Genomic DNA, 9,240 nt, shown 5'->3' on the forward strand with positions numbered 1-9,240 from the left:
AGGCCTATGTGAAGGGGGCACCTAATGAACTGTTGGCTGGTGGTATTCTTTGAGGAGTATATTTTTCCTGCAGATGTCATGGGCTCCAACATATGCTAATGCAGTAATCCCCCCTCAAGTTGAGTTGGTCTCAACTATCCTGGTCTATCTTCATGACTTCCTGGAGATGAATATCTAACATGTTTGTGTGGTGGATCATAAGCCAGACAGACTAGCAGTGAACTGACTGAAAATTGCCACATTGTTGCCTATACTGAGAGTTGGAGAGCTGATCAGCATGTAAGCAATTAACACACTCAATAAAAGTCAGAACGTTTGGCAACTTGAGGTTTGGAGAGAGGAATTGTCATTAGGATCATACACAATGAAAGTGAATGCAGATAACTACATCCAACTGCAGGAGATTACCTTAGATTCTCGACAGTGTGGAAACAGGCCATTTGGCCCAACAAGTCCACACCGACCATCCCAAGAGCAACCCATCCAGATCCATTTCCCTCGGACTAATGCACCTAACACTATGGACAATTTACCATGGCCAATTCACCTGACTTGTACATATTTGGACTGTGGGAGGAAACTGGAGCACCTGGAGGAAACCTATGCAGACACGGGGGGAATGTGCAACTTCCACACAGCCAGTCGCCCGAGGTTGTGCTAACCACTGAGCCAGCATGCCACTGATAAGCTGTTCTTTTACAGCAGAAAAGTGATGAGGCAGGTCTGATGTTGACAACTGAATGTAAATCTCAACAACAATCAATTCCAGGGCATAGAATTATAGAGTACAGCACCAAAACAGACCCTTCAGTCCAAGTTGTCCATGCCTAGCAGATATCCTAACCTAATCTTGTCCCATTTGCCAGTACTTGACCCATATCGCTATAAACTCTTCCTATTCATGTACCGATCCAGATGCCTTTCAAATGTTGTAATTGTACCAGCCTCCACCACTTACTCTGGCAACTCATTACATACACGCATCACCCTATGTGTGAAAAAGTTGCCCGTTAGGCCCCTTTTAAATTTTTCCCCTCTCACCCTAAACCCCTGCCCTCCAGTTCTGGACTCCCCAAACTGGAGAGAAAAGATTTTGTCATTTATCTTATCGTGCCTCACATGATTTTATAAATCTCTGTAAGGTCACCCCGCATCCTCCAAGCTCGAGGGAAAACAGCCCCAGCCTAGTCAACCTCTCCCTGTATCTCACATTAGACCATAAGACATTGGAGTAAGGTCATTGGAAGTAAGGTCATTTGGCTTATCGAGTCCACTCCACCATTCAATCATGGCTGATAGGCATTTCAAAGCCACTTACCTGCATTCTCCCGTATCCCTTAATTCCTTGCGAGATTAAGAATTTATCAATCTCTGCCTTGAAGACATTTAACGGCCCACCCTCCACTACGCTCCATGGCAATGAATTCCACTGGCCCACCACTCTCAGACTGAAGAAATGTCTCCTTCATTTCCGTTTTAAATTGACCATCTCTAAGTCTAAGGCTATGCCCCCAGGTCCTACTATCCCCACCTGACAGAACAGCGTCCACCCTTTCTAAGCCATGCATTATTTTGTAAGTATCAATTAGATCTCCCCTCAAGCTTCTAAACTCTAATGAATACAATCCTAGGATCCTCAGCCGTTCATCGTATGTTAGGCCTACCATTTCAGGGATCATCCGTATGAATCTCCGCTGGACACGCTCCAGTGCCAGTATGCCCTCCCTCAGTTGTGAGGCCCAAAACTGGACACAGTATTCTAAATGGGGCCTAACCAGAGCTTTATAAAGTCTCAGTAGCACATCGCTGCTTTTATATTCCAACCCTCTTGAGATAAACGACAACATTACATTTGCTTTCTTAACCACGGACCCGACCTGCAAGTCAACCTTTAGAGAATCCTGGATTAGCACTCCCAGATCCCTTTGAACTTTGGCTTCATGAATTTTCTCACTGTTTAGAAAGTAGTCCATCCCTGTATTCCTTTTTTTCCAAAGTGCAAGACCTCACATTTGCTAACATTGCATTTCATCAACCATTTCTTGGACCACTCTCCTAAACTGTCTAAATATTTCTGCAGCCTCCATACCTCCTCAGAACTACCTGCCTGTCCACCTAATTTCGTATCATCTGCGAACTTTGTCAGAATGCCCCCAGTCCGTTCATCCCGATCATTAATATATAAAGTGAACAGCCGCGGCTCCAACACTGAACCCTGCGGGACACCACTTGTCACTAGCTGCCATTCCAACAAAGAACCTTTTATCCCAACTCTCTGCCTTCTATCAAAGTGCCAATCCTCAATCCATGCCAGTAGCTCACCTCTAACACTTTACTCAGCAGCCTCCCATAAGGCACCTTATCAAAGGCCTTTTGGAAGTCTAGATAGATAGCATCCTCTGGGTTTCCCTGGTCTAACATACTTGTTACCTCTTCAGGTTTGTCAGGCACGACCTCCCCTTACTAAATCCATGCTGACTTGTTCTAATCTGACCCTACGCTTCCAAGAATTTGGAAATCTCATCCTTAACAATGGATTCTAGAATTTTACCTGCAAACATTATGAGGGGCGTGATTAGGGTAAATAGGCAAAGTCTTTTCCCTGGGGTCGGGAAGTCCAGAACTAGAGGGCATAGGTTTAGGGTGAGAGGGGAAAGATATAAAAGAGACCTAAGGGGCAACAGAGGATGGTACGGGTATGGAATGAGCTGCCAGAGGAAGTGGTGGAGTCTGGTACAATTGCAACATTTAAGAGGCATTTGGACGGGTATATGAATAGGAAGGGTTTGGAGGGATATGGGTTGGATGCTGGCAGGTGGGACTAGATTGGGTTGGGATATCTGGTCAGCATGGACAGGTTGGACCAAAGGGTCTGTTTCCATGCTGTACATCTCTATGACCCTATGACTCTATCACCGAGGCTAGGCTAATCGGCCTATAATTTTCCATCTTTTATGCTGATCCTTTCTTGAACAAGGGGGTTACAACAGCAATTTTCGAATCATCTGGGACTTGCCCTGACTCCAGTGATTTTTGAAAGATTACAATCAACGCCTCCTCTATTTCTTCAGCCACCTCCCTCAGAATTCTAGGATGTAGCCCATCGGGGCCAGGAGATTTATCAATTTTTAGACCTTATAGCTTTTCTAGCACTCTCTCTTTTGTAATGGCTCCCATGCTCAACTCTGCCCCTTGAGTCTCCTTAATTGTTGGGATATTACTCATGTCTTCCACTGTGAAGACTGACACAAGGTATTTATTATGTTCTTCAGCTATTTCCTTATCTTCCATTACTAGCCTTCCTGCATCAATTTGGAGCGGCCCATTTCTACTTTTGCCTCTCGTTTGTTTCTTATGAATTGAAAGAAACTTTTACTATTATTTCTAATATTACTGGCTAGCTTACCTTCATATTTGATCCTCTCCTTCCTTATTTCTCTCTTTGTTACCCTCTGTTTGTTCTTGTAGTCTTCCCAATCTTCTGATTTCCCAGTGCTCTCAGCCACTTCATGGTCTCTCCCTTTTTCTATGATACATTTCCTGACTTACTTTGTCAGCCATGGCTGTCTAATCCCACCCACCCAGATAATCTTTCTCTTCTTTTGGATGAACCGCAGTACTGTGTCCTCAATTACACCCAGAAACTCCTGTCATTGTTGCTCTACTGTCTTCCCCACTATGCTCTGCTTCCAGTCGATTTTCGTCAGTTCCTCTCTCATGCCCCTGTAATTACCTTTATTTAACTGTAACACCATTACATCCGATTTTGCCTTCTCTCTTTCAAACTGCAGACAGAACTCTACCATATTATGATTGCTGCCTCCTAAGTGTTCCCTTCCTTTAAGATCTTTTATAAAGTCTGACTCATTACATAGCAAAAAGCACAAATTACCCCCAACCATGGCAACATCCTTGTAGACCATTTCTGAACCCTTTCAAGTTTCACAATATCCTTCCGATAGGAGGGAGACCAGAATTCAGGAAATGAATTAATGAAGAAATGATTTTATTTTGGAACATCCTATTTTGATTTCTCCTGGGTAGTTTGCCCCATGGCTTCTTGCTAACCACACCTTAGCTATTACGTAAATAAACTTGACATCAACAGTTAACATAGCTTTTTAGGGGAAGTTGATGACTGTTCATTTCTTAAAATGAAAGCAGAAACTGTTGGTAGTACCCAACAGGTCAGGCAGCATCCGCGGAAGGAGAAACAGAGTTAATATTTTAAATTGATGACATTTCATCATCCAATGTATCTTCTAGTTTAATCCACCACAAATAAGGAATTAGTGAAGCTATCCTATTCACAGCACAAACTAGACTACATGGAATATTAAGTTTGCTTACAGAAACTGCCTTTTTCCTGAGTACAAGTTGAAAGTCTTGGAAGGAAGTCTGAATAGTAACAAATTCCGCTGAAATAACATTACAGAATCACTCTGACAAATGGTTTGCCAACCTTTGATGGTAATTTCCTTACAGAGTCTTAAAAAATTCCTCAAACCAAACTCAAATGTAGAAATAAAAAAGAAAGTGTTAAAAATACTCTGGAGAAGAATAATATTCAGCTCGAAACATTAACTCTGTCTTTCTCTCTCCAGATGCAGGCAGACCGGCTGGGTATTTGCAGCACTTTGTGTTTTATTTCGGATCCCCAGTGTCTGCAGTATTTGGCTTCTATTCAACTGACATGTGTTACTTTGGGATCATTGACCCTTTTGGAATATCAGGAATAGCAGTTTCCATAACTCAGAAATATTCCATTAGTCTAGTTGTTTGCACAAGACTTTTCTTAAGCCAGGATATATGTGCTCCTAGTCATATGTCTGCACTTTATAACTCAGACGTCTTTGATACCTTTTCCAATCAAGTATTTGTAACTTGTCTTTCTGCCTTCTGTCCCTTTTTAATCAAGACTGCCTGACCTAGAAAGAGAATTATGAAGTAATTTATGGTCTGTGTTACCCTGAGCATCAATATAAGAGAATCATAATAATAATCCAATAAGTGAACAAATCTGACAACCAATCCAAAAGAGGAAATTTTGCCCATGCTTTGGACTGCTTTCGTTCCTGAACAAGTCTGTCAATGAAGCCACTCCCACCAGGACATTATAAGATATCTTGAATGTGTTTCATTTCATTTTTCTACTCCCCCCTGCCCCCCCCCACCACATTCCCACCTGACTGCGGTAGTGCCTATATTTTCCCCAGCACCCATGTCGTGTGTGTGCAGGTGTCAGACACATTGAGGAACAACAAATGTGTAAATCTTTATTGATATTCCACCACCAGGAAGAAAGGAAACACCCGAGTGGCCAGTGACATGCAGTGCCCTTCTCAGAGGGCAATGCTGCATGATCAAACAGTGAAGGGGAGGGCAGAGATTAAATCAAAATAGGGTTGGAGGGGGGAAATCATACACTCCACTCCCTGCGGTGCCCACCTCCCCCTGAAAATTGCATTACATTTCATTCAGTTTTAGGAATGTTTGGAATCCACTTGGTATAAATTGAGGACCATAAATTAATGCAGTAATTAATTAACTAATTACTCAGGAAATTTATTAAATAAAAAAGTCCTCAGCACAACTGTCATGTTTTGACTGAAATTTTGAGGAATTATTGAGCACTAAGTTTGTCCTAGCCATATCCTTGGAAAAAAAAGAAAAATAATTTAGTGGTATTTGGAATCAGCATCAGTGCAATAAAGTATATTTGCCTTTTTCTTGCCTGCAAGGTATATAGGTTAGGATTGACTATAGGACTGAGTCATGCTGTACATACAAGGGATAGAGTTGAGCAGTGACACAACTACACTTATTGTCTAATACAGTTACTGATGTACATGCAATTTTTTTTCAAAATCACCTTAGAATTTGGGCTATCAAAAGCGGTTTCCAACATGCTCATTTTAGTCAAGGTAAGATGTTCCTCAACTCTATAGCAATGAAGGTTGAAGAACCTCTCAGATAGAGTTAGATCACAGCTTATTGCTTTGAAGGATGGGGCACATTTTAATTTTTCTCTCACATGGAGAATATTTTTCAGAAAGATAAGATTTGTCACAAAAGTAACCAGTAATTTTGAAAAATAATCCAAAGCAGAAAACTATTACTTCAAATGAGTAGTTAATAAAGCTATCCATTAAGAAGTGTCAAGCAGCAAAGCTAACTAAACTTCCTTTTGTCTTTTCAGTAAAGAACCAAAGCTAGAGAGTGACAACTTTGGCATCAAGTCTGATTGCCAAACAAGGAGTGGGAATGAGAACTAGTCTAACTCACAGTGATCTCAACACTTCTGGTCTTTCACATACTGAATGGTTCACAGCACAATTCTACCAAAAGTGGGGATTGGAAGCGGGTTGTCTTTCTCCTTGCCCAGCCTTCTTTGTTGGAGAGGAGGAGAAAGAGGAGGGGAGAGTTGGTCATGGAATTAGCCAGTCCCACTCCACCATTCCCTCGTTATACACACATCCACGCATCCAGCTCTACAATCAGTTCCTCACAGCCATGTCCCTCCTGTTAGACAGTCACTCGCTCATCCAAGGCCTCATTTAGCCAGGCAGTCATTCGCCCAAACACAGTCCAGTCAATCAGTCACTCACCCACCCAGTCCAGCAGTCAGTCACTCAGTCACCTATCCACCCATTCCCTCAGTCAATAAATCAAGCAATCACTTATGCACTGGACTCGGTCTTCACACATTAATCCACCCAACTACACAGCAGCCCCAAGAAAGTCATTCAGTCGCTCTCTCACTTACACTGCACCCAATGACAGCCAAGGACCAATACCAATCCAAACTAGAGACCCAGACACCCGGCCACTACGGCAAGGACTGAATGACATCACAGGTTCTAAGAAGAGACAGTGCAAGGTAGCAGACAATGACACATCCCTCCCAGATCATCTTAATGCCTTCTATGCTCGCTTTGAGCAGAATTTCGGTGGAGAGGTAACACCTATTCCGACAAGTCCTGACGAACCTATCCCAACAGTCATTGCATCAGAGGTCAGATCAGTTTTCCTACGTGTGAATCCAAGGAAAGTGATGGGACCAGACGGGGTACCAGGCCGTGCACTCAGGGCATGCGCAGATCAACTAGCAGAGGTCTTCTTGGACATCTTCAACTTCTCCCTGCAGCAGGCCACTGTCCCTGCCTGTTTCAAGAGGGCCAACATCATCCCTGTGCCTCAGAAGACTTATGCAGCATGTCTCAAAGATTACCGCCCAGTCGCCCTAACGTCGGTGGTCATGAAATGCTTTGAAAGGCTGGTCATTGGCATTAATCAACTCCAGCTTCCCCACTACTCTTGACCCACTCCAATTTGCCTATTGGACCAACAAATCCACGTTAGATGCCATATCACTTGCCCTTCACTTCTCCCTCGAACATCTTGACACCAAGGACAGCTACATAAGAATCCTATTCCTTGACCACAGTTCAACCTTCAACACTATTATCCCCTCGAGACTGATTACTAAACTTAATGATCTCTTAGTAAGCCCCACTCTCTGCAACTGGATCCTCAGTTTCCTGGCCCACAGGCCACTATCAGTGAAGATTGGGGACAATATTTCATCCTCACTAACACTCAACACGGGTGCGTACTCAGCCCCCTACTGTACTCACTAATTATCCATGACTGCATTGCCAAATACTAGACTAATGCCATTTACAAGTTCGCTGATGACACTACCATAGTCGGTCGAATCTCACATGGCGATGAAACAGTCTACAAATGCGGGGTGGAAGACCTGGGAAAATAGTACACTGAGAACAACCTAGCTCTCAATGCTGGCAAAACCATGGAACTCATTATTGACTTTCGGCAGGATGTTACTCATGCACCCGCCCACTACACGTTAACAGCACAGAGGTGGAATGAGTGGACAGTGTCGAGTTCCTGGGAGTGGTCATCCTCAACAAGCTTTCTTAGACTCTTCATGTGGATGCACTGGTTACAAAGGCCCAACAATATCTCTTTTTCCTCAAGCAGCTGAGGAAATTTGGCATGACGGTGAATACCTTGCCAACCTTTATAGGTGCACCAGCGAGAGCATTCTGTCTGGATGTATCACTACCTGGTATGGCAATTGTACCATTCAAGATTGGAGATGCTACAGAGAGCAGTGAACTCGGCCCGGACAATCACAAGGGCCAACCTCCCATCTATAGAATCCATCTACCAGGCCCTCTCTGGATTAGTGGTGCAGGAAGAGCACAGCAGTTCAGGCAGCATCTGAGGAGCAGTAAAATCAATGTTTCGGGCAAAAGCCTTTCATCAGGAATACAGGCAGAGAGCCTGAAGGTTAGACAGATAAGTTAGAGGAGGGTGGGGGTGGGTAGAAAGTAGCATAGAATACAATAGGTGAGTGGGGGAGGGGGTGAAGGTGATAGGTCAGGGGGGGGTGCAAAGAAGATAGGCAGGTTGGACAAGTCATGGGGACAGTGCTGAGCTGGAAGTTTGGAACTAGGGTGAGGTGGGGAAAGGGAAATGAGGAAATTGTTGAAGTCCACATTGATGCCCTGGGGTTGAAGTGTTTCGAAGTGGAAGATGAGCCATTCTTCCTCCAGGGGTCTGGTGGTGAGGGAGCGGCGGTGAAGGAGGCCCAGGACCATCATGTCCTCAGCAGAGTGGGAGGGGGAGTTGAAACATTGGGCCACAGGGCGGTGTGGTTGATTGGTGCGGGTGTTCCCTAAAGCGCTCTGCTAGGAGGCGTCCAGTCTCGCCAATGTAGAGGAGACCGCATCGGGAGCAACGGATACAATAAATGACATTGGTGAATGTGCAGGTAAAACTTTGATTTATGTGGAAGGCTCCTTTGGGGCCTTGGATGGAGGTGAGGGAGGCCCCCTGTCATGGAAACGTTGCCAGCATTCTCAAAGATCCATCCCACCCTGGCAATGTTTTTCTACAACCTCTACCATTGGGGAGAAAGTACAGAAGCCTGAACCACGCACCAGCCGGTTTCGTAACAGTTTTTACTCTACTGTTGTTAGAATACTGAATGGACTCACAAATTCTTAACATTCGCTTGTACCTGTGTTTTTGTTTTTGCTGCTGTTTACCTATTATTTACTTATCTATGCCATTTAGCTCTGTGATCTGTCTGTATTGCTCGCAAGACAAAGCTTTTTGCTGTGCCTCGGTACACGTGACATTCCATTCCATTCCATTCAATTCTATTCAATTTCATTCAATTCAATTCAATTCAATTCAACCAGCCATTCA

This window comes from Chiloscyllium plagiosum, unplaced genomic scaffold (assembly GCF_037043375.1).
Source record: "Chiloscyllium plagiosum isolate Xiang-an unplaced genomic scaffold, Cpla_swu_hap1 HiC_scaffold_31, whole genome shotgun sequence".
Classification (NCBI taxonomy): domain Eukaryota; kingdom Metazoa; phylum Chordata; class Chondrichthyes; order Orectolobiformes; family Hemiscylliidae; genus Chiloscyllium; species Chiloscyllium plagiosum.